Source organism: Vombatus ursinus, unplaced genomic scaffold (genome assembly GCF_900497805.2).
Source record: "Vombatus ursinus unplaced genomic scaffold, bare-nosed wombat genome assembly UNPS02010461.1, whole genome shotgun sequence".
NCBI classification, from domain to species: Eukaryota; Metazoa; Chordata; class Mammalia; order Diprotodontia; family Vombatidae; genus Vombatus; species Vombatus ursinus.
The window spans coordinates 13,951,257-13,979,190 of NW_020950239.1; positions in this window are offsets into that span (position 1 = coordinate 13,951,257).

Genomic DNA, 27,934 nt, shown 5'->3' on the forward strand with positions numbered 1-27,934 from the left:
ACTACAAATATAAGTCAATTATGTCCTTGTGTTTTATAAAAAGCATTCACAGCTTCTATCACTTGGAAAAGAAAAAAGAAGAAGCATATAAATAAGGAGCAAAAAAGTTATATCAAGAAGTCCCAGCCAGGTAAAAAGAAACACATTGTTGATTTAGTAATTACAATTTACCTGAAAGTCTCATAATATTTACACCTCCTTGATTGATTATTGCTAAGCCTCTGACTCAATTTCTCACTCATGGCATAGTCATATATTGCAAATAAGTAAAAAATAAACCCAAGTGTAGTGTAAATGCTAGGATATTTGATGTCCATATGGAAGATTGTTCTCTATTTGAAACACAACACCAACACCATGATATAAAGAAAAATTGGCATGAAATATGTTGTCATTCAGAGATAGTTTAAATTCTGTGTAATTCTGCTTAGCCTTAAGCCCATTATCATTTTTTCCCCTAAATATAACTGAATATGGCTTCCAAGTTAAAGGAATCATATAAAAACATCTAATTAGTCACAATGTACATGGGTGATATCAAGTTACAAAGTTTTACCAAAACATAAGCATACATTAAACAGCTTCTCCATTTTGTGGAATATTTCTCCAATGATATAGAAATTGCAGTCCAAGGAAATATAGAGGCCAAAGCTTTGAGCTTGAATCCAGAGGTCAGGGATCCAATGGACAATGACAATATTTGCAAATAGGTTGGTCTCCTCCTCTAGTTATGCTCCACTGAACATAAACCTACCAAGGAGAAAGCAGTTGCTATGTACTTCAAGAGACTTACTGGCATCCTGAAATCAAAGTTCAATAGAAAGAATGTGTATAAGGAATTAACAAATTTGCAATCCTAGTCTAAATGGACACTTTCAGAACTGGAAAAAAAAAAGGACCATAAAAGATTTAAACCATAAAAGCCCACACAGTATTAACAAAACACATAAGGGGATATTAACTAAGGCATCTATGGAAAAATTAATATTTCTTCATTGAAAGGAGCCATAAGATTTATAGACCTTCTCAGAGCAAATGATATACAGGTTTGTTGCTGTTCAGTCATTTGTGACCCAGTCAACCTTATCACACCAATACTGTCTGTGGGGTTTTCTTGGCAAAGAGGCTGGAGCAGTTTGCCATTTTCTTCTCCAGTGGCTTAAGGCACAGGTTAAGTGACTTGCCTAGGGTCACTCAGCTAATAAATACATGTCTGAAGCCAAATTTGAACTCATATCTTTCTGACTCCAGGCCCACTCTATCCACTGAACTACCTAGTGGCCTCTGATATACTGGTGTAGAACTTACAAAAATAATTTTGGAACAAGTAGGTATAACTTTGCCAAATAATAGTATGGCCTGACAGTAAAGACATGTCATTAAATTTGCTGAATCTAACTTAAAATGGTTGACCTCTGGATGGAACCTATTAAACAAAACTGTGATCAGAAGACCCTAGGTGAGTGACATCCACTTCAAGTTGACCAATAACATGTCAACAAAGGAGCCTCAAACAAATGACTGAATCATGAGGATTTGTTCATAGAAAGGGAGAGATTTATAAGGGCAATTCTGGACAAGGTCATCATCACCAAAAATTACACATGGTTCTTTAAGAAACTAGACTTGCAGATTATGCAAGGACATAGTAGAAACTGCACATTACATCATGGTAGGTTGCAAAAATGTAGCACCTACCAAATATCTAGCAAGGCATAACTTGATGGTTAAAATTATCTATCAGAAGCTCACTTTCATAAACTAGTAGATGAGAAGTGCCCATATTACAACTACATAGGCAAAATATCCTTGAAAATTCAACCAATAAATTATACTGATCCATTACACAGAACTATTGTCTACAATTTTGTGGACATAGCATTGGCACTTGAAAATGTCACAACAATGTTTGTAATAGATATCCATTCCAAATACTCATGATCTCCAAACTATTTGAAACAAAAAGCTCCCAAAATGTAGATCTGTAGCAGAAGAAATCAAAATTGTGTGGAAAGAGGAATATATAGCCAGCATTCTGTCTGCTCCTGGAATTGTCCAGAAGAAACGTTCGGGGATTCTCCTGAAGATGACCTGAAATTCCAAACTTTTATTCATTTTCAAAATGCATTAACTGTGTCTGCCTGTACAATAATTTACAGAAAATTAAATATTAGAAAAAAGAGCAGCATAACAGCTTATTCCAGCACAATTTCTATCTGAATTCCATAGAAAATGGTGAAAATGAGATAAGTAATTACAATAATAATAAATGACTGCCATTTATATAGTGTGTTAAGTTTAAAAAATGCATAATGTAAATTATCTCATTTGATTATAACAACAACAATAAGTACTGCAGGCAGCATTACCTCCATGAAAAAACTGATACCAAGATGGCTGACTCAAATGATATAGCTCAGCTCTATCTCACCTTGAAACAACCTGATTAATAAACAACTCACCCCTTAAAGAAGAAAGAAATATAATCCAGATCCCCTTAGGGATGAAAGTCAAAGACTTCAAACGTCAGCTAGAAGAAATCCCTTGAGGAAGGAAAGCAAAAGTGAAAAACCAAAAGCCTCAAATGACAGTCAAGATCCTGAGGGACCGAGATCAAACTGACAGACATTTAAAGTTAAAAAAAAAAACAGCACACACACACACACCACACACACACACACACACACACACACACACACACACAAACAAACAAACAAAAGAACTTTACTAAGGAAATACCTCTGCATAAAGGAAAAGAAGTCTGAACTCAGGCTGAGGATGGATTTAAAAAAAAAGGTTCTCAACTGCCTCACTAGGAAGAAATCCCTTGAGGGATTAGTGGGAAATGGCAGATTTCACTTTCTAAGGAAAATGTTGCAACTAGGCTTCTTCCACCTGAGGACAGCGTCCTTGGATTTAACTGAAGTTGAAAGAGAAGACCTCTTATTCCTTGCTCTCTTCATTCAAAAGAAAGGACTTCAAGCAAGGCTGAACACTAGGGAGGACAACTTTGGTGTCCATTGTAGAGAAAAAGACTAACAAAAAGCCACTGAAAGAAAGCTCCTCAATTTGATTCTCAGAGTAGGGAAGACCTAGACATCAAACTCTGAGACCTCACCAAGAAAAATTAATAAAGAAAGTAAAATAAAGGACTTACATAATGCCAGGATGACCAAGGCACAAACCCAGAAGAGGAGAATAACTCTAAGATATCTAACTTGAAAGAACAAAACGCCTTACACCACAGGAATAGTTAGAATTCTGGGAAGCAATTGTGTGTGAGTTTATTATTATTATTATTATTATTATTACAAAAGAATGGAGGAGAGAATTGGAAAAAAAGACCAACAGCTTAAGAGAAGTACAATATAAAACTTTACATTAAAAATGAGCTTCCTACTAATCAGAATGTGCCAAATGGAATTTAATGACTTCAGGAGACAAGAATTCTTAAAATAAAGTTAAAAGAATGAGAAAGTTGAGGAAAATGTAACATTTCACATAAAAAACAATTTACCTGGAAAACAGATAAAGATGAAATAATCTAAGATTAGTATGATTACCTGAATCCCAAGACCAGAAAAGAACCTGGATATCACATTTCAAGAAATCATTAAAGATAATTGCCCAGAAATATTAGAACAAGAGGGATATAGGAAAATAGAAAGACTCCACTGATCACCTCCTGAAAGACATTCCAAAATGAAAACTCCTAGGAATGTCATTGCCAAAATCTGTAATGTCCAGACAAAAGAAAAAATACTACCAATAGCCAATCAGAAAGAATTCAAATATTGAAGAACCACAATCAGGATTGCACAAAATTTATTAGGCATCACTTTTGACAGAAAATAAAAGTCCATAACTCAAAATAACTTACCCAGCTAAATTGAGTATCAACTTACAAGGAAAAAAATGGATTGCCAATAAAATAGAGGATTTTTTAAAAATTCTTGATGAAAAACCAGAGTTGAAAGGGAAATTTGAAATATAAATAGAGGAAGTCATGAGAAAAAGATAATTACAAATGAATAATCATAAATGACTTTATAGAAATGAAATGTTCATATTTTATTAGAGAGTGTGTATATATGTTCTGTCTTTTCAGTTGTGTCTGACTATTCTTGATCCTATTTGTGTGTTTTTGTTTTTTGTTTTTAGTTTTTTTGGCAAAGATACTGGAGTGGTTTGACATTTCCTTCTCCAGATCATTTTATGGATGAGGAAACTGAAGCAAACAGGATGAGGTGACTTGCCCAGGGTTATATAGCTAGTAAGTGTCTGAGGTCAAATTTGAACTCAGGAAGATGAGTCTTCCTAACTCCAGGACTGGCAATCTATCCACTGCATCACCTAGCTGCCCTTTTTCATAAAAAGGGTTAATGTTAAAAGGATTCTTTTAGAATCTTAACATCTCATGGAGTAACAGAGATAGACATTTACTACTGAAGACCTATAAGTAGTTGTAAGTCTCTATTCTGCTCCAGTCCATCCTCCATTCAGCCCTACTAAAGTGATTTTCCTAAAAAGCAGCTCTAATCATATCATTTCTCTCTCTCCATTCAATAAACTGCAGTGGCTTCCTACTGCTTCTAGCAGTACATATAAAATGCTCTACTTGGCTTTTCAAGCCCTTCATAGCCAAGACCCCTCCTACCCTTTCAGTCTTCATACATTTTCTCCCCAAATACTCTTTGATCAAATGACACTGGCCTCCTAGATGCTCTGCAAACAAGACACTCCATCTCTGGGCTACTCTGGCTCTGGGTATTTTTTTTTTTTTTTTGTGACCACCTCCAATACCTCACCTTCAATACCTGGAACTTTCTCTCTTCTCTGCTCCAACTATGGACCTCCCTGATGTCCCTAACCCCTCTTAATTCCAATATCCTCTTTTTTAAAATTATTTTCCATTTATCCTTTATATAGCTTGCTTTGTATATATTTGTTTGCGCCATTGGACTGCAAGTTCCTCGAAGGCAGGTTCTGTGTTTTGCCTCTTTTCGTATCCCTAGCACTTAGCATGGTGCCTAGCACATATTAGATGCTTAATAAATGTTTATTGATTGATTAATTTAATTTTAAATTAAAAGGATGTTCAACAATTCAGGAATGGTTGAATAAGTTATAGTATATTAATCTGATGAAGTACTATTGTACTATAAGAAATGAGGGAATATGTAAGCACTATTATCAATACAGTGACTACCCATGTTTCCAGAGGACAAATGATGAGAAAATTTATCCATGACAGAGAAGTAATGGATTTAAGGTACAGAATGAGTTGTGTGTGTGCATGTGTGTGTGTACACACATGCACTCACACATACAATATACACACATGTGAATATATGTATGAATGTATGTATGTATGTATGTATACAGCCACTGGGGTCACTTTGTTTTGGTTGATTATGCATATTTGTTATGAGAAAATTTTTAAAGGAGTAGATGGTGGGAGGGAGAGAAAATAGATTTCTGTTAATTTTAAAAAGTATAGAGAAGTGGAAAGGTGCTACAAATTAGTTAACTGGCTTTATTACAAGAGACTTCTCAACAAAGGGGGAGAGATCTGTAAATATTTGCGAAGTAAAAAGAAAACATCAGTAAAATGGAAAGTGTAAAATTGGGGGAAAACAAAGTTGTAGGGAAAATAAATTCTGTTTTGTAGAGAATTTGCATTTGAGGAATTAGCAGGCATTCAAATGAAGATATGTATCAGGGCAATGGAACTTAGGAAGTGGAGCTCCCCAGAGTTTAGGACAAATGTAGGAGTCATCTGAATAATAATTGATGCCTTGGGGGTGGAAGACATCATCAAAGGAGAGACTTTTGAGTGAGAAGACCAAGTATAGACCATTCACACGTATACATACTTTTGGGGAAGGAGTAAATTACTTCATTGTTATTCCCATCTGCCTTCCTTGTCCCAGTCCTGGCAAAACGAGGGACTAGATATTTAAGGCCTCTTTTAGGGTCTGAGATCAAAATAGACAATCCTGAAGTCCCTTTGGGATCTGTTATTAGCTACTTCTTATTCAGGATGAATGAGTTGTCAGCTTGTTATGTCTTCCAGGATCTTAGTGTTGTAAGCCTTATATCTAATTGTGAAATGAAAGCTTTATGTTCTGTTAAAGAAATTTAAGGCATCTCCAGCAGGTGGGGTATCAGTGAAATCCTACTACTAGAGAATGCATAGTTTATATTTTCTAGGTCTGGGAATTATCTGAAGTGTCTAAACTACATGAAGTCAGCGTCTTTGGAGGTGTCTGATTCCAGGTCAATTCAAAAGAGCTAATGAAACATCTAGACATGTCTAAACATAAAACCAGGGAGAAGTTGACACCAGAAAAATCTGCTTTCCCAAAAAAGCTCGTTCCATGCATAGTAAGGATAATTAACATGGTAGAACAAGTCTCTTCAAGTCCCGCAATTAACAGACCACTCACATCTGAATATCTTCTACCTTGTTAGTATTCAAAATCCTTTTGGTACTGTTTCCCAATATCTCTGAAGTATATATTCTGATTTTTAGCTAAAGCCTCTGATTTTCACCCTTGTGGGGAAGATAATTATCTTCAGATTAGAAGGGTAATTAGAAGAGCAATTTGAAATTTAGGGTGTGGACCTCTGAGTGCCTATTACAACGGTAAACTTTATTATATTTATAGCATTATATGAAATGATTGTGATGTATATGAAACTCTGCTGGGGTGCTAGAAGGTATGCCCTAGTGAATATTTCATAATCTTAGGGGAGGGGGAAAAAAGAGAGTGGACTAAATAGAAATTAATGACTCTGTGAAACAAGAACTAGTAATAAAATCAAAAAATTTTTTTAAATATGAGAAAATGTATGTTATCTCATATCAAAAATGACTGTCCTGAAAAAACACATCAAGGAGAGATCATTTCAGGATCTTTGCATCATAGTCAGCAGCACATAAAAATTAGCAGCCAACAATATAAAGGAATAGAGAGCTTAGAATGTGATATTCCAGAAGGTAAAAGATATGGACTTATAACTAAGAATAACTTAGCCAGCAAAATTGAGTATTAATCCTATAGGGGAAATAATGGATTTTTAACGAAATAAAAGACTTCTAAGAATTCCTGATAAAAAAGATCAAAGCTGCATAAAAACCTCAAAAAACAAGCACAGGATTTAGAGAAACATTAAAAAAAATAAAAATGAGTGAGCTCATAAGGATTAAACAAAGATAAATTCTTTACATTCCAATATGGTACAATGATACATATGGCGTCTCAGAACCCTACTATCGCTGGGGTCATTAAGGGAGCATAATAAGACAGAAGGCCTAGGAATGGTTTTTTTTTCTTTAATGTTCTGATGATCTTAAAAAAAATGGAAAAGGTGATAGTGACATATTAGATGGCCTGCCCACCCATATATGTGGCCTTCTCAAGGAGTTTGGCCATGAAAGGGAAGACTGATGAAAGATAATAGCTAGAGGAAATGGATTAATCAAGTGAGGGTTTTTAAAGATGGGGGGAAATATAGGCATATTTGAAGGTAGCAGGGAAGCAGCCAGAAGACAGGGAAAGGCTGAAGATTGGTGAGATTGGGGATGAAGATAGAGGGGGCAATCTATTATAGAAGATAGTATGGAAAGGGATGTGCATGTAGAGATGTAAGCATTGCCAAAAACGACCACCTCTTTATGTGAGGAAAGGTTTAAGGAGGAAATAGGAAAGATTTTTGAATGATGTGAAATAAGGAAGAGGGGAGAAATGGGAGCTCTTTGCAAACGGCCTCAATTTTTTCAGTGAAATGTGAGGAAGGTTCTCAACTGATGGGAGAGAAAGGGAACCAAATAGAGAGATATAAAAGAATTATTTTGCTGTAGTGGGAACCCACTTGAATTTATTTTATCTAAATTTGTAGTCAACCCAGTCAGCATGGTTTTGTGATTTTCTCCAGCTCTGTTCAGGAGTACATGAATTGATTGTATTACTAGTTCTTGTTTCATGGAGTCATTCATTTCTATTTAGTCCATTCTGATTTTCAAAGAGTATGTTATTTGGGTAAGATTTTGTACTTCTTGTGTCAAACTGCTAATTCTCTTTCCAATTCTTTCCTATACATCTCTCACTTCTTTCCTGATTTCCCTCTAGTACCTTCATATCTTTTCCAACTGTTTCCTGTAGTACTCTCATTTCATTTTTAAAAATAGTTTTTGTTCTTAAATAAACCTCTTATTTCATATCTTTTATGAATTATAGTTGTACTTGTGCCCAACTGTGTTTGTCTTTGAAGCTTTTATAAGTAGGTATTTTGGAGTCATCCTGTCTTCTGGGTTTGTGTCTTCATCGTCCTTGTCACTCCGATAGCTTTTTATTGGAGGATTTTGTTGTTGTTTGCTCATTCTTTCAGTTGCACTTTCTGACTTAGGACTTTGTTTTAGGGACAGGCTCTACACTCTTCCGGAAGGACTACCTAGACCGTACTTGCTTCTGTTTTATGTCCTCTGACTTCCTGCTGGTCCTTTCTTGGAATATCAAGTATTGCATTATTCCAGGCTCTCAGGGATAGCTCAAGCTCTGGTCCTACGAAATTTCAGTGCTGCCAAAGCAGTCTGATCCAGGGTGAAGTCTGACTATTGCCCTCCTGTTTCGAACACTACAAGCTTCTGAGCTTGGTTTTGGTCTGAGCAGCACAACTGTAGACTCACCCATTGCGGTAGATGACTGTGAACTGCCACTGCCAGTCGGCTGGGAAGTTCTGTAGGTTCAGAATGACAGAATGGCAGGTTCCTCTTTAGTGTGGACCACCTGCCCCAAATAATTCTGCTTCAGGTTTCAGACTAAGGCTAGAGAGGAGCTAGATCTAAGACACTGCTCTGCCTCCAGCATCAAAACCACACAGCTACTGCTTGATCTTTCTTCAGTACAAAGACTAGAGCCTAAGGCTGCGTGTTGCTCTGGATAAGCATCCTTATGGACAGGTACCCTTCTTCACATTGGATCTGTGACTGAGTAGTGCATAGTGGTTGGCAGAACTCCCAGGTAGTAGCACCTATTCCCACTACCAGTTCAAGGCCAGTGCTCTCTGTGATGGATCAGGGACCTCTTCCTGTCCTGTTCATCCCCTCTCTCCCTCTGTCTTACAATCCTAAACCCTGTTCTTCATCTTCTCTATGCCTTCCAGTCTCTTGATCCCTCAATTCTTTCCTAGGCTATTACCCCCGCACTTGCCACACTCTTCTCCCTTTCCCATTGTAAACCCTTGGTGAACCAGTTCAACACTAAATTCTCCTCTTTTCTCTAATTCCTTGCCTGCTTATGCTATTGTGAGGTATGCCCTGTTAAGCCTCAACCTTGAATGATTGCCAACATCTGCTGCCTTTTCTCCTACGGATGTCCTGGAGAAAATCATGAAACCATGCTATTTCACTACAAGTTTATGTCACATAGTATCTAACTGGGTATTCACTGTGGAAAAGAAATCCTGTTACACCTTCCCAATTAACTCATTTTCTTACTCACCAAAGTAGCTATTCCAAACCTTTTCATTTGTTGTCAAACTTTCTATGACTTCTCCTCCCATCTCCCTTTCTCAGTTGAGAACCTTGCTTCACATTTCACTGCAAAAACTGAGGCCATTTGCCAACTACTCTTCCTCATCTCACATCACCTGGAAGCTTTTGGCAACTGTTTCTCTTTCCTTCTCACTGATGAAGGTGAAGAGGTGGCCTTATTCTTTATCGAGGCAAATACTTCTATATGTACAAGTGACCCCTTCCATGTTGTTTTCTCCAGCTGATTGTCCCTTCTACTATCTCCACTCTCTCACTTATCTTCAATCTCTCCCTGTCCACTGACTGTTCACATATTATTGCCTACAAATATGCCCATGTCTCCCCTCCCCAAAATACTCTCATGTGATCCCTTCATTATCTCTAATGATTGTCCTATATTTCTTCTGCCCTTTATTGCTAAACTCCTTGAGAAGGCCATCTGTACTAGATCCCTCCACTTCTGCTCTTCTCACTCTCTTCACCTCCTATAATCCAGCTTCTGACCTCACCCTTCCACTGAAAATGCTCTCTCTAATGTTACCAATGATTCTTTAATTGCCAACTTTTCTCAATCCTCATCCTCTTTAAATTCTATACAGTCTTTGACACTGTTGATCACCCTGTTTTCCTTGATACCCTTTTCTTCCATGGCCCTGATCTTTCCTTATTCTCTTCCTACCTGCCTTGGTCAGTCTCTGTGGCTGGATCTTCATTCAGGTCACACCTACCTGTATATGTCTCCCATGGCTCTGTCCTGGGACCTCTTCTCTTCTCGCCCAAAAATATTTCATTTGGTGATCTCATCAGTTTCCATGAATTTAATTATCATCTCTATGTTGATGATTTTCAGATCCACTTACACAGTCCTCCTCTCTCTTCCAACCTCCAGACTCACTTTTCTAGCTGCTTATTGGATATTTTAAGCTGGATATCTCATAGCCATCTCAACATGTCCAAACCTGGACTCATTGTCTTTCCCACTACGACCTGCTTTCTTCTTAAGTTTTCTTTACTGTTGAGAGCACTATTGTCCTCCCAGTCACCCAGGCTCAAAACCTAGGTATCATTTTAGGCTTCTTACTTTCTCTTGCCCCTTCCATATTCAATGTGTTACCAAGGTCTACCAATTTTTATCATCATAGCATCTCTCATGTAATCCTTTTCTTTTCTGACATGTGTTGTCAAGTCCTGTCAAGTTTTGCCTTCAAAACATCTCTCATTGGGGCAGCTAGGCGGTACAGTGGATAGAGTGCTCAGCCTATAGTCAGGAAGACCTGAATTCAAATCTGGCTTTAGACACTTGCTAGCTGCATGACCCTGGGCAAGTCACTTAACCCTGTTTGCCTCAATTTCTCATCTGTAAAATGAGCTGGAGAAGGAAATGGAAAACCATTCCAGTATCTTTGCCAAGAAAATCCTAAGTGGGGTCATGAAAAGGTGGATACTACTGAAACACCAAATAACAACATCTCTCATATGTTCCCCCTTCTCTTCTCTGACACTGTCACCACCCTGGTACAAGCTCTCATCACTTCACACCTAGACTAAGATTCTGTGAGTTGGTCTTCCTGCCTCAATTCTCCTCCCACCCGAGGCCATCTTCCACTTGACAGTCAAAATAATCTTCTCAAAGTATAGATCTAATCATGTTTCCTCACTTTTTGGTAATCTCCAGTGATTCCTATTGCTTTCAGGTCAAATATAAAATCTGCCATTTGGCATTCAAAGAGCTTCACAACCTGGCCCCCTCCTACCTTCCTTTTCTTTTTATACTTGCCTCTTCACCAACCCTACCCCCTCGCATATTCTGTAATTCAATGACACTAGCCTTCTTGCTATTCCTCACTTAAGATACCCTATCTCTAGCTGGGAATTTTTCCTGGTTTCATTCAAGCCACAGATAAAATCCCACCCACTACAAGAAGATTTTTCCCATTTCCCTTAATTCTAGAACCTTCCTTCCATAGATTATCTCCAATTTATCCTGTATAATATCTTATTTGTGCATAGATATTGCATGTTGTCTCCCCTATTAAATGTCAGTTCCTTGAGAGTAAGGATTCTTTTCTGCTTTTCTTTGCATTCTCAATATTTAGCACATTACCTAGCACACAGTAGTTGCTTAATAAATGCAGTTAGGCTACACAGTAGATAGGAGTGCTGGACTTTGAGTCAGAAACACCTGAGTTCCATCCTGTTTTGGATACTTACTAGCTGTGTGACCCTGGACAAGTCACTTACCCTCTCTTAGCCTCAGTTTCTTCATCTGTAAAATGACAATAAGAATAGCACCTACCTCCCAGGGTTGTTGTGAGGATAAAATAAGATAATGTTTTTTAAAAGTGCTTTGTAAAGCTTAAAGCACTATATGATTGCTAGTTATTATGGAGTGCCTGATTATCTCTCACACAGTCCTTGTTCAGACCCTCATGGCTCTGTGCTAGTCCCCAATGTCTGCAGGCCTTTCTCCCTGTCTCATTAAACCAACCTGGGATGGAAAATAATTCACTGTGATTTTTTTTCTCAGATTTCCAGGTCAGTATATCATCTAGCTCTTTGTGGTAGCATTGTGAGGGAAAGCTGAATTTTTGAACTGCTTCCTTCTACTCTGTCTGGTTTCTCCTAAAGAGCCTCCTGAATGGTTTTCCTATCTCAAGTCTCTTCTCTCTCCAGCTTCCAACAGGGCTTTCCTAAAGAGCAAGTTTTAAACCCCGCCCCCCCACACACACCCCACACTCAATAAGCTCTGATGACTTCCTGTTATACCTAGATCAAATATAATCTCACCTATTTTTTCATTTAAAACCCTTCACAACCTGTCACCTTTTTCAGTCTATCTACATATTACATTGGATAAGAGTTCTTGAATTGTGGCTTGAATAAATGCTACTCCATATTGTTCAATTACAGGTTTTTGGAGCCCATGTGCAAGGGAATATGAGCCATGGAAGAAAACAAAGTATTGGAAAAGAGCCAGCCACTTGTAATCAAGGGCGGCTCGTGGAGAGAGGGCAGCAATGGAGAGAGCACTGGGCTGCAATCAAGAACACTCATCATTCTGAGTTAAATCCGATCTCAGACACTTTTACTAGCTGTGTGACCTTGAGCAAGTCACTTAACCCTGCTTGTCTCCATTCCTCGTCTATAAAATGAGTTGGAGAAGGAAATGACAAACCACTCCAGGATCTTTGCCAAGGAAACCCCAAATGGGGTCACTAAGAGTCAGACATGACCAAAATGAATGAACACAACAACTTGTCAGTGAGCAACCTTGTCCTAAAGAGACAGAGGTATTTCCCCCCTCAGGTCCAGCTGTATTCCTCTCTTAGCTGTTCCAACAGGAAGCTTTGAATTCCAGAGGCCCATGTCAGGAATTCCTCTCCTTTTCAGCTTCTGTTCTTTCCAGTCGCTCAGCAGCAGTGCCAAAACCCTCTCTGGACTCCAATCTCTATCTGTTTTCAGCTTCTTGTGCAGATTGCAGAGGGGACACTTCTAGATCCCCACCGAGCACAGCTCCAGAGCAGGATTTCCAACATTCCTGCCAAGCTCTGCTTCCAAAATCTTTTGCCCAGAATGCAGAATCCCATTGTTTTCCAACCTGAAGAAAGGCCCTGTTGCTAACATCATCCTCAGATTCATGAAGTCCTTTACTCCTGTGACTCTAGGAAGGATTGTTCTTCCTGGTTTCATTCCTCATTTGTTTGGGAGCCAACAAAACAGTTTAATTTCTACCCAAATATCTAAGTGCACTAGAATCCCTCTTAGACAAGTGGGTAGAATTATTTAAATGCCCCATAAATTTTGAGCAATCTCTACCATTTATTAAAGAATGAGAAGACACTAAGTACTTACTGTGTGTAGAGAATTCTGCTAAACCTGGAGAATACAAGTAGACAAGTCCTTACGTTCAAGGAGTTCACCTTTTAATGGGGTGACAACCCAGGTGTTGTCTCAGGTTTCAGCTACAAGTCAGATGGAAAAGTCCTTAGAGTGCCATTGAAAAGCAGATGGTAATTCAGCTTCCTTAATGTCATTTCCATTAATAAAACCATATCTGTTTCTGATGTGGAGCCATTTGAAGTGCCAAAGACGTTGTTGGAAAGACTCCTTTTTTTTTCTGGGGCTTCAGTAGTTGTGGTTGTTGAAGATTTCAGGGCTGCAAATGTTTCTCTGGATCATGGATCTGGAGTCAGAACTGGGGATATGGGGTTCCAGTATTCCTGGGGTTCTTGGGCTCAAGGGCCTGGGCTATCTCCACTTCTACACTGTAGGAAGTCAGTGGGGAAAACTGTGTATTCTCCAAATAACCAGAATGCATTTCCTTAAGGGTCCCCTTCAAATTAGATGGCAGGGAGGAAAAAGTCCCAGTTCTCTCAATATGAGAGTAATTTCTTTTTTATTCATAAAGTTACATCTTTTTTTGAAAGAAAGTATTTTGTTTTTGTTTTTGTTTTGTTTTTTTTTACTGGAAAGGAAGCAGCATCTATCCAAGTCCTGTGGCCTAATTTTCCTTCATTAAAGGCCTTCTCCAGTAACTCATGGTGATGTGGGGGTGATTTTGGGGCTCTGTATGACAGAGCAGCATAGGTTCTAGGAGCTTCTGCCAAGATGGGACAGCTTCCATTATGGGCCTGGTGAAGAAGCTGTACCTAAATGCCAGCCTAGCTAATTTTGGACATGCTCATCATTAGAAGGTTCATTATTATATGATGATTTTTCCCCCATATTCTCAATTAGCTAATGCTGTGACCATTCATGAAACTATCTATGAAGGCCCGGAAAGGCTGCCATCCTTCCTACTTTCAGAAATTAATAGCAAATAGACAAAAACCTCAATGAAAACAAATCGTTGACAAAGTTCAATGTCATCATGTAGGAAGATGCCTTCTAGCTATGTGATACTACAATCTAATCTAAATTTTAATGACAAGCTTACTTGAATTATAATATTAGTTCCCTAAAGACAAATGACCATAGACCCTTATCCCCTCCCCCAAATCCCCATGCCATTTTCTTGGGGTTCCCTTGATCTCTCTATTAATCAGTCTTTCTCAGTGTGAAAGACTATATCATGCTCAGAAAAAAAAAGTTGTCTCTAAAGAAAAAGACATATTGCCACCTAGTGGAAGATAGGTAGAGTCTTCTGATTGTAATTTTTAAAAACTACATTATGCTTATTATTAAAATACATATTTAAATTAAACTACTTCTGAAAAGAAAGTGATATAGATACATAAATACATACACTAATACACAATATACATATACACATTACTGACACATACATATATACACATATTTTTGTTCAGTTGTTTTTCAGTCCTGTCTGACTCTTTGTGACCCTCATTTGGGGTTTTTTTGGCAAAGATACTGGAATAATTTGCCATTCAGATTCAGTCAAAGGGCCACACTTGAGGACCTAGAGGGCCACATGTGGCCTTGATGCTGCATGTTCCCCACCCCTGTCCTAGATATTGAAGGTCCAGTCTACCTTTCAAGTTCTTTGATTCATATATTTTTAGTACATAGAATCAGAATCTGATTATCTATTACCTGGTGAACTGTTTCTTCAAATTATATAGAAGATAAGTGTTATTGGGTGTATTTTTTCCTTTATCAAATGTGATAATATTTATAAAGTGCTTAGCACAGTGCCTGGCACATAGTTGGTACTATATAAGTACTTTTCCCCTTCTTCTTCATCTTGATTCTTCTATGAAGTAGCATAGGATTAGATAGAAGATAAATATTATTGGGTGTATTATTTCCTTTATCAAATGTGATAGTATTTGTAAAGCACTTAGCACAGGTGCCTGGCACATAGTAAGTACTATCTAAGTACTTTTCCCCTTCTCCTTCACCTTAATTCTTCTATGGAGTAGCATTTCAACACACATAGTAGGTGTCATATAAATGCTTCTACCCCTCCCCTTCATGCTTCTATGGAGTAACATTCCAGCCCACATAGTAGGGGTTGTACAAATGCTAATTCCCTTCCCCCATTTCTCCTTTATGCTTCTATGGAGTAGTGTTTCATCAGGGTACGGAGGAAGGCTTCTTAATGGGAAGGGACTTCTTATCTATTTACTTGGTTGCCAGGTTCCCAGGGCCTTTTTCACAAGAGTAAGGTGACCTGGCTAATTTTAACTCTGGTAATTACATTCCATTCAGCTAACTTATCCTTCCAATTTCAGTTCTGATGTCTAGTCCTTTATTGTTTCCTGTCTTAAACTTGTTGGGGAAGTTGGTATTAACTGGTTTATAGTTGTTGCCCTTTATAGTACTAGAGGATGATATGATCTAGTTGGTAAATCCTATAAGAGCCTTTCCTACGGTAGGTCACATTGGGAAAAGACAGTTTAAACATGCTTCCCTTTTAATTGTACTTGGTAAGTGCAAAGAAATTTGCAGTCCATAATTAGTTAACATATTCGTTATGTGTGTACCTCATGCAAAGGCTCTATTTCAGGTGATGTAACACAAGGAGCTTAAGTTATCAACTTCCTTTTGACCCCAAGCATCAGATAGGAGTTAGAAGGGCCTAAAGACCTAATGGGCTAAACTGATGGAGGCACTGAAAATTTACTTCCTACAATCCCTTGTCTTCGGAAAGAATAATTGAAACAAGAGAAACTGCAATCAATCTGCTTAAATAAAAAGTGGGTTGGAAGCAGGGATGTGTTGGAGCTATCTTGAACTGGCTTGTAAAAGCTGATTGTTAAATTTCAGTGTGAGAGAAATGATTATTAATAATTAATGATCTGAGGAGATTCAGGGTTCCCTCTTTTTCTATTTTCAAGATCTCAGTCACTGAAGGTTGAGCTAACTTTCTCTTCTTTCTGACCCCACCCAAACTTACAAGGAATCTCTAGTCTAAGGTAAATTCCATTCAGTCAAGATTCTTGAGACAGAACCTTTTGTCTAAATTGGGTGGAGATGGACTCTTTTGTCTAAATTGCTCAAGGTTGGGAGTTCACTGAGTATAGAGATAGTCTCTCTGTCCAAGGGTGACACTATGTCACTCTCAGTCCTCACTGTAATATTGGTTCTCTCATTAATTGTTAATCAATCAAGGTTGATTCCCACCCTCTCTTCAAAAGATATATGAACTGTGAATCCACCACCATGGCTCACATTTGATCATGGAAACCTCAGAAATGGACAAACACTGCAATCTATAGCTTAACTTTCTGTTTTGTTGATTGTCTAGATTTAAGAAAACATTGAGAAAATGTTAATAATGCAGACTAAACAGAAAGGCATGTCTGTGTAATTTGTTTTGGGGTTTTTTTTTTGGCGAGCTGGTTGTTAAACGTTTACTAGCATACCCCTGGTTGAAGACTACTGATCATTTGTATAGTGCTTTATGACTTCTGAAAGGCTTTTATAGATTTGCACTTCATCATCAAGTTGAAGGAGCCAAACCTCAGTGATTAACCCAAGATCAGGAAGCTAATGATTGGCCTATGGTTGGGATTGGAAACCAGTGGAGTTTTAAACATTAAGTCCAGAGCCCTTGCTGTTGTGACACTCTGTCTCTCAGTAGGAAACATTTTGAAGTAGTATTTGGAAACTTTGTCCTGAATTAGGACACAGAGGAATATTGTTTATCACCTTCCTGCAACCCAGGAAGAGAGGGAAAGATGGTTGTTTCTTCCAATGTCACTAACAGCTAGGGATGCAGAGATGAAAAATTTCTTCCTTCCTCATAGTAATTACTTTTCATACACTACCAACCTTGAACTCTTGTGGTCATCCTAGTATATTCCCCCACATACCTTTTTTCTTTGTTCTCCATTTAAATGAGCAAAACAAAGCAGAAAACTAAAGCTTCAAGGTTCATTAGTTTGGTACGTTGAACATTTTCAGAGTTTTCAGAGGGACAGATTGTTTTTGTTGATTTTGTTCTTTTTTCATTCTTTAAAAATATTATTTATTATATGGGGTAGCTCTTTGGAAGCAGGAAAGAAGGGCTACTAGGAGAAATTTTAGTGATTTAAGAAAAAATATCAATAAAATTTTATTTTTTTAAAAAAAGTTTCAGGCTCTCAATAGAAAATACTTGCATCAAGAAGAAAAAAAATTTCTAATGTTGGAGATGAAAATCAAAGTTTTATACAGGGATATACCTTCACTTCAACTTTCTGTTCTAATTCAAGGACTTTTTAAAAATACTTAGTAGACATAATCAAATCCATATGATTTCACCAACAAAACTTGAAACTGAAGGATGCTGAATCCCCTTTACATTTTCAGTTTTCATGAATGTGTCACATCAATTCCATTGTCAAGGTCACTAGCCTACTACATCTTCAAAGTAACCAGTTAGGCAGGTTGTCTATAGGAATAAAATATGGGGGGGGGAATCTGCAGGAATAAAACAACAGATGGATGTGACAATGACAAATTGAAAGTCACATGTTGTTACATGAAGGCATATGTCATTAATAAGGAGATTTTCTGTAGGTTCAGGGGAAAAAACTCAGAATTGATATGTAAATATGAATATATATGTATATATACATATAGAGAGAGAGAGATACACATATATTTATATGTATACATACATACATATACACACATATATATGTGTTTTATATTTCACAATAATTTAATATGACTGCTTTTTTAAAGAGATACATGTGTCAACTTATTCTCTAGAATATGGCAGTTTTTTTTTTCTGGTCTTCATTGTGTCCATGACAATCAAAACTTAAGATCAGATAGTGCCAGACAGTTCTAACCTGCTGGTATAATTAAGATTCTTATTCAAAAATTAGAGGATGATTCTGGAGAGGGGATATACTGTTGGATGGTTCCTTTTCAGGGAAAATTAGTTTTAAAAAAAGGCATTTCTTTTTTATTTTCATGGTTCAAACAAGACACTTTTGCAGCCAACACACATTCTGGAGCTGTTGGGTACTAGGAAGCTGGGATTGCTGTCAGAGTGGACAGAGAGCTTTCCTCAAGCATGTGAGTTAAATTCCAGGCATTTCTCCTTGTTCAAAGTAGGAAGAACTTTTATTATAATGAACTAATTTTGGAAACATTGCTGGCATTCAGAATAAAGGAGGAGAATTAAAACAGAACACAGTAATAGAAAAAAGAACAGCCAAAGGTTCTTCGCTGACACACTAACTGTTTAGAAATGGAATCGTTCATTAACCCTGTTGATCACGTTCTACAAATTTATACATATGTATATGAATAAACTTATTTATAGTCTACCAAGCATTCACTTGGCAGGCAGCCTAGAATATCCCAGTTTTCTAAGAGTCACATGATGTGCCAGAAATCCCAAGTCATTGCATTTTATTTTCCATCTCTCAATTATAACACTATTTGTCTTCCTGCTTGCTATCATCTCCCCAAAGACCCAATTGCCAAGGTCACCTACCTACTCACTGGACCTCTGTTTTTCTCAGTGAGTTCTATAATTTTTACTCCTAGCAATATACAAAGTCAAGTCAATGTTCTTAACTTCTTGATGCACTAAATGTAGAAAGGTCTCACTATCAGGGGCATCCTTCTTGTGAGTTCATATCTTATATCTTTAAGGAGGCAAGCACTGGGGGATTCTAGGAGCCAAATTTTAACAGATAGTATGATTCTGGATGACTTATTTAGTATCAGTCCTACCATTCAGTGGCTTCTCCTGGCAAGAAACTTCCATAGATTTTGATATCCTATGGCTCATCATCCCCAGTGTTACCATTTTTTAGCAACAGTGAACAAAGGAAGTCATTGTTGTCTTTCTCCAGTGTGAAGACTATAGACAGCTACATTGAGCACAGGAGTAAAAAAGGAATGAAAGAATGGTTATTGCATCACAGATAATGCTCTTCCCCTAAATGGGATAAGCAAGGGAGACATGATGAATTTTGAGATATAGACTCCTCTTCTGATACGGTTTTTTTTTTCCATATCATGCCTAAACATCGGGTCCAAAAATCCACTCCCTCAAACTCATTTGGAAGCTCACTGAGCATAAGCTTTCTTCCCTGGTGGTCCAATGGAGCCCAGGAATGCTGGCCTTTAGGGCACAGGGCAGACATGCTTGCTCACTCAGGCCTAAAGTGAGCACTGTGGGTGGTCTTGATAAGCTGACGAATAATGTTAGGATGGCTCATTCTCTGCATTTCTATAAATTAGTAAAAACAAATTTGGGCATTAGTCACTGATGGTACATAATTTTAAACATATATTAAAGGGCTTTTAAAATATATTTCTGAACAAAAGCTGTCAAAAACCGGTATAACATGCAATGTTTTCAAATGTCAAAATTAACATTGATTAAACAATAGTCCTTTGCTTATCTTTTTTCTAATTATCTGATTACTATGATTTTAATCAAGTAAAATTATGTTCAAATAATAAAAAATACAAATTAAAAGCTCTCTAGAATTCTAAAAAAAAAAACAAATAGGGAAGGTGGATGTTGGTTTAAGTATCAGGCTGGAGCCAAATGGAATCTAAATTATATGGAAAGCAAATGACTTACTTAAAAGTAGCAACAAACTCACACCTGTCCCATTTTGTGTTACATATCCCTATGTGCCTGAATAAGGAGGGATTGGCCTAGCAAAATATTCAATACCTGCTGGCAGCTCCATTAGTTTCCTAAGGTATTATAGCAGCTGAGGAAAATCTGTGAAGTTCTGTATCGAAGAAGTATCCTCTTCCCACTTGACTTAAAAAAAAAAAGCATTTACATAGGAATATTTATTGCAAAGATATAATGAAAAAACATGATGTTTGCTGCAAAGATAGAGTGAAAGGAAAAGAAAATCTTTTATGCCATGATGACCTTTATCATTCCATCTTTTCTTCTGCCTTAAGCCCTTAACACTGTTGCATCTTATCCTTCTACCCTGGGGTGTGCTGAGAGCCAATTTCACCCAACTCTCACCTGTGGTTCCAAGAAGCTATAACATGCACAGTGGCCACACCCCAGTAAAACCATCTTGGCAGATGGCTAAACCAGATTGAGGGTAACCAACAGTCCTCAAACCCATCAGTGAATTATGGGGATGTCCACCCCAAGCATGTGCAGACTTCCCTTGGTGGAATAGCTGGATGAGAACAGTTTGTTCCAACAATGAGGAAGGCAACTGAAGCAGGAACTTGGTTAGATATTGAAGATGGCAAAGTCATCCACTACATCCCAAGCCATCGCCAATCATCCTGACTTTTGTCTTGCCACTGGACTTTGATGACTCTTGGAAGAGAGAGAGTGAAGTTGATGACAAAGACTTTGTGCAATTCTGACTCACTTAAATTCAATTCATTAGCAATTCAAGACATCACCCCATGATATCATTGGTCCTCTTTGGAAAAAAAAACTGAAGGACCAATAGCAATATGTATCTATGCATGCATTTATTAATCCATCTGTCTCTCTATGTATATTTGTATGTATCTATGAATCTATGTATCTCTGTATTCAATACAATACACATTTATTAGGCTCATACTATGTGTTAGACATTGTGCCAAGTATTGGAGACACAAACAAAAATAAAAAAGGCAGCCATTAACCTCAAGAAACTTACAATCTAACAGGGTAAGCCAACAAACAAAAGAATGCTAAAAAGCAGGGGTGAGGAAAGGGAATGTAGCACAGGGACAAGATGGTAGGGAGTCAAAACCAAACAACAGTCAGTGGAAAATGAAGAGTTGTCTGGGCTTCTAAGCTCTTTTTAAATGGGTATATATATATATGTATGTAAAAAGACTCATCAGTGTTCTTTGCATGTTGTTGTCTGACTACAAGATGTAGGACACTAAAATCTCTAAAGAATAAAAAATGAGGATTTCACGGGGGCAAAGGTGCAGTGCATGGTGGAGGTGACCACAATGTCACATATAACAAGTAAGGAACTTCAAAGGAAAATCAAAATAAAGGACGTATGGCTCTGGGTAAGTCACCTTGTATCATAATTAACTCTCTAAGATTATTATTGCCAATTTCTAATCCATTAACACTTATGGTTTTTAAGAGTTGCCTGAGGGCATTAAGTGGTTAAGTGGATTGCCCATGGTCACAAAGTTAGTATGTTTGAGTGACTGTCCTTGAACCTAGGTCTTCCTGATTTCAAGGCTGTCCTATTTACTATACCATGGTGTTTTTCCAGGTTGTTGTTGAGAGGATGGGAAACTTATTATTATTAGGAGGAGATGAGGGAGGAAACTTCTTATGAAAGATTCAACTTTTGTCTGTTGAACCAATGGAAGGAGTGACTCATTCACACATAGACCAAGAAATTTTGAGGAAATGTAAGTTCCACAAGAGGTTAGTCATGGGCTAATGTCAACAATAAAAGTACCTGTAGGTACCAGGTTAAAAGCTAGAGTGCTTGGGGGGAGAGGAGGCTATTAGGGAGACTGGATCCATCTGTCATCTAGGATTACTTATTTAAGTACACATGCAAATAAATTCAGATTTGGTTTCTATATGTTTACATCTGATTTAAAACATCTTATGATAAACATCTTGTTATGTTAATGATTGTCTTTAATAAAAGTTTGCGTTTGTATAGCACTTCAGAATTATCAAAAATACTTTCTTATATAATACCTCAATTGGATTTTCACAAAAATCTTGTGAAGTAAGCATAATGGATAAAGAGTTGGCCTTGGAGTCAGTGAGACCTGTGTTCAAGATCTGCCACATTTAGCTTTTAATTCCATAAGGCTGAACTTGATTGGCCAATGAATAAATGGAAACTTAACTAAAATCATCATCTAGTTGGCCCCCAACCATATCCCAGATCTATCCACCCTGACATGTTGGGATAGTTTTCCTTCTGTCATTTGCATCTGTTCCCACCTGGAATAGTTGGGTTACAGACCTAAAAGAAAAAACAAAGACTATGCTTCCATCCTTGGAGAGGTTCATTTATACACTTATTTTCGAATTCTGCCTTGGGATTAAACTTCACTGCCCAGTAAATAAGTACAAATTCAGATAAAGGACCATTCTTGGCATTCATCTAACCCATACATCCTGGGATATCTTGACATGTGTCATAAACCCTCTACAACAGTGAGCTAACCTTACCCCACCCCATCCCCATCTTTCCATTTCATGTTCTGGGAATAATAAATCAATGTTAATTAAGTATCTTGAAAGGGTGTGACAATGTAGTGAGTGTCCTAGGAATTCTTTCACCATTCCTCTGGCTTCCCATCAAAACTCTCTTCCTTGGGCACCATGCCCCATAAATATTGCCTCCCCTTATTATAATGCAAGGTCCCTGAGGGCAGGGACTGCTGTACTTTTATCTTTGGATCCTTAGTACATACCACAATGCCTGGAATAGAGTAGGCACTTAAAAACTATATTCATTCATTCATTCATTCATTCATTCATTGATACTAGCTGTGTGAACCAGGATGAGACATTTAAGCTCTCAGTACCACTGACAATTTAAGATTATGCTGGTCAATATCAATGGAAAGTTTGCTCACTGGAAGTTTCCTCATTACACTAATAAAATAATGGGTCCTGTAGAAGGTAACATTTGAACTGAGTTTTTAAAGAGACAAGCAATTCTAAGAGATTGAGATTAAAAAGCCAGCATTCCAGATATGGGGGATGGCTGGGGCAAAGGCAAATGGGAGATGGAGTGTCCTCTATGAATAACAACAAGAAGACCACCTTGGCTGGAGTGAGGATAGGGGGATTTTGTTCATTGAGATTTAAAAGGTAAGTAGGCACAAGTTTGTTAAAAACTTTAAAAGTCCAACTGAGGAGTTGATATTTGATCTGAAACCAAGAAGGACCAAGTGGTGTATATTGAGTAGGACAGTGATAAATTTAGAACTAACAGAAGATGAATTGGAGTTTGTAGAAATTTGCTTCGGGGAGACTCATTAGAGGATTACTTCAGAGTGGCTATGAGAAGAAGGAAATGGATTTTTAAAATGCTACAGACATAAAAAAAATGACAAGTTATTGCAACTGACTAAATGTGTTGTATAAGGAACAGCAAGAGGTCGGGGACAATGCTGACATTCCGAACCTAGATTCCTCGAAGGCTGAAGAGATGATAGCTTCTGTGAAAATAATAAGAAAAGTTGGAAGAGGCTGGATTTCTTGAAGAAAGGCAATGGTTTATGTATTGGACTTGTTGAATTTGAGGGGAATTATGGGACATCCAATTTGAAAAGTCTCATAGGTAGTTGGAGATTTGGGATTGGAATTTAGATGAGAGTAGATTTGGGAGTCATTTGCATGGTGCTAATTGAACCAATGTGAGCTGAGGAGGTCATTAAGAAAGAAAGGTAAGAGGAGAGAAGAGAAGAGGAGAGAAGAGAAGAGAAGAGAAGAGAAGAGAAGAGAAGAGAAGAGAAGAGAAGAGAAGAGAAGAGAAGAGAAGAGAAGAGAAGAGAAGAGAGGAGAAGAGAGGAGAAGAGAGGAGAAGAGAAGAGAAGAGGAGAGAAGAGAAGAGAAGAGAAGAGAAGAGAAGAGAAGAGAAGAGAAGAGAAGAGAAGAGAAGAGAAGAGAAGAGAAGAGAAGAGAAGAGAAGAGAAGAGAAGAGAAGAGGGGAGGGGAGGGGATGGGAGGAGAGGAGAAGAGGGGAAGGCACAGCAGGGGAGGGGAGAGGGGACAAAAAGAGAAGAGTAGTGAAAAGAGAAGAAAAGAGAAATGAAGAGAAGAGGAATGGGTCCGGGATAGCCCTTTGGTGTACAGTTATAACATATGATATGAATGACTATCCAACAATAACACATTTATTTCTTTCAAAGAATTCAAAATGAATTTCTATCTATTAATTTTTCCCATACACTTTTTTAATTCTAAGAAAAAATCTTCAGGTGACAACTATATGCATGAATAAAATATAACAAATATGTGTACATATTTATGTATACAATTCCCATTTCCTATGTTATCTTTTTTTGGTATATTTGTAGATTCCCAATTGAAAGTTTTCCTAAGCTAAACCCTTTGCTAATTATCTTCATTTTCATATTTCTCCTATATCTTTCACAGCATCATATGCATCCAGTGTAAGCAGGATGGGCATACATACTTGCTTCCTAATATAGCCTTTTCCTGTACTGTAGAATCACATCAGTGTGATGTAGGAGACATTTAGGAGACTTGGTTTCCAATGCCTGTTCTGCCTGTCACTTATCGCTGCAATCTGGACATATTTGATTCATTTAAACTCTCTTGCTTCTGTTTCCATATCTGTAAAATGGAGATATTAATAGTTGTACTGTTGTGAGGATTCACTGAGATTGGTATAAACCAGTATATAAATTACAATTGTTATTAACAACAGCATGAAAAACATGCGGCTTATTAAAGCTTAGAAATGCATGAAGCCTTTTGGGACATTTTGTATTTCTTCATAAGTCTCTAACACACTTTATTCTGTCCCTCCAGCTTTAACTAACACTCAATATTGGGTGACTTCAAAACAAAGATGAATATTAGAGAAGAGAATGAAACCTTTGCAGTTGGAAGAGAGTAACTCATCAGGACATGCCATCTTATTTCCTTTCAACCCCAGGTGATGTAATCATAGAACACAACATATCTCAACAGAGACAACAAAGTCTTAAAAGTATGGGGAAGAATGATCACTCTCTATCCCTTCTATATCAATGGAGAAATTCTACTGGAATTAGGAGGGCAGCTTGCCCTCTCAGATGGCCGTCAAAAATTAAGTTTGCCAAATCTGGACACAGTTAAGACACGAATCAGCTTCAAGGAGAGTGACCTCTGGAAGACTAGAGGAGAGGCAGCCATGGAGAAATATCTTGGTTTTTAAGATGGAATTGTTTTTTGTCCATCCCTGTAGACAATCATGTAGTTGGGGGTGAGAGATTTCCTTCCCCTCTTCCTCCATGTGAGTCATGTTGCCTATCAGTTCAGTAAGAGAGCACTGCACCCAAGAGGAAACAGAGACAGGTATTGCAGGCAATACTGAGGAGTGTGCCATCCTCTCCTTTCCACTCATGTGGGTACCCATCCCCAGCAGAAGAGGACAAAGCCAGCTATGAATTTGAGGTAGAATTCACCTACCAGGAGAAGAGTCAAGCTGCTTAGAAGAGTAAACCCAGGAACCCCAGCTCAGTGACCTGCCCAGGAGACACTACGCCTAGGAGTGCACAGCATGAGAAGTGCCCCATGGATATCGGGGCCCTGAAATACCAAAGGCAAGGATTGCCTTGACTATATGTGTTCCTTTCATGGGAGCCTCACTATGAAATGACATAATCCACTACAGATGTAACTACTCTTCCCACTAGCTCCGTATACAGTTATAGGAGAATGCACCCCAGGTTTATCAAGGAATGCTTTGTCACTATTGTCCTCAATATATCATCTCAGTATATTCTTTTGCATCCAGTGAATTGTGTTTACTGGTTGAGTTTTATAGGTAAACACAATAGTGAGGGCTCTTAAGCTATTATTATAATAGTACAGATTGAAACTATCTTGGACCTAGGATAATAATTGTCACCTGGGGACTCAACCTGAAACTAAGGAGTACCAAGTTGAGGGTAGTAGAATGACTCCATAAGAAGGGCTACACCTCTCCTAGAATATGTGGTTCAGGAGTAAGAAGCAAAAGAAGCTAAGGGCTTCTAGACTAATAGTTTATACAAGAGGAAAGTCATGTGGCATTGGATATGGGAAGCCCAAAATAAAATCAGAAAAAAATAAAATAGACCATATTTAAATAGTTTAACATTTTTAAACTTCACAGTCTGATCCCAAACCTCCTTCTCCATCTCCTCTGTCCCCACAAGCTGTAGTGGGAACAGTCTCCACGTCTTCCTTTCATGTCTCAGCCTCTCTTGCCATTAATTTCATTTGATCTGATTCCTGACCTCATCAATCATCTCTAAAACTGTCCTTTCCTTATTCCACTTCATGCACTCTCTAGTCCAACCAATCTGTCCTTACAATTCCTCACACAAGGTACTTCATTTCTCTTTTCCCATCTCCGTGCATTTGCACTGGTTGTTTTCCATGCCTGTAATGAATTATCCTGTCCTATCCCTCTCTTAGAACTCCTAGCTTTCTCCTACTTTTCTCCAGGACTCAGCACAAGTACCAGCTTCCACAAGAAGTTTTTCCTCATCTCTAGCTGCTAGTACCCTTTCTGGCAAAATTACTTGATATCTCTTTTGTATGTACCTGTATATGTACATGAATATAAGTGTCTTTAGGGGAGGGACTTTTGTCCTCTTTTGTCACTCTTATCTTTGTGTCCCCAGAACCCAGGAGAGTGCCTGGTATATAACAGGCATTTATTAAAAAAATTTTTTTGATAGATTGAGACAGAGATAACAGTTAACTATAAAAATTATTTTTGAATTTGCTGTCTATATTTAAGTAAAACTATTGACTTGAGAGAGGAAAAATCAAAATCAATACCAAGCTATATGAATAACAATAAGAAGATATGGTACACAGTTGAAATTACCTGACCTAGTTAAATATACTAGTGATTCAGAAAAATGAATGAAAGAACAGATATCAGCAAAGGCTATTGACATTTCTCAATGAAAATTAACTGATATAAATCAAATACTGCAACAAACAGATCAAAAGAGCCTAGAGATTGTCTTAGCCAGCAATATTTTATTTCTTTTGCAAGTGGGAAAATATGACAATCAAAGTTGACACTGGAGGAAGATTATGGTTGTTAACAACTTATAAAAATGGTGAGAAGCAGAAGGAAGGAAAATAACTCTATAGAAAATTTTCTGAGAAAAGTAACTAAGCTAAGTCACCTCAAGGGACATTAAAGGTGAAATTGGAAGAAGTACAATTAACCATAAAAATGGAAAATATCTGTTATGATTTCTATTACAAATTCTTTTCTCAGCCAGTGATAGTGGAACTGACACATTTGAACTCTAACATCAGAGTCCTCAATGTATTCTGAAATAAAATAGAAAAGGCATTAAAGAAAACAATGATGAGTAGCTAAATCAAGAAATTTGTGCTAGCAGTGACACAATGCTTAGGGCACTGAGGGATCAATTCTCCAGATATCTTTAAAAACAGGATATTGAATGCTTGGGGGAAAACCACACAGAGCTCCTTATCGTAGAATGAAACACAGAGAGTCAGGAATGGAACCCAAAGAGGAATAAAGGAGTGAACATGCATGGCCTAGGCACCTTCCTTAAAATAGAGATTCTAGGAGTAACTGACAAAGAGGAGGAAAGGGCCTCAAAGGCTAGAGGGAACTTCCAGGGCGAGAATGTTGCTAAGCCATGGTGGAGAAAGACGTCCAGGAGGATAAAATCAGGTATAGAGCCTACAGTAAAACCTCAAAGTTGCTTTAATTTGAAATAGGAATACTTTTCTGTGGAGGGAGGGAGAGAAGGAAGGAGAAAACAATAATTGCTTGTTAATTCAAA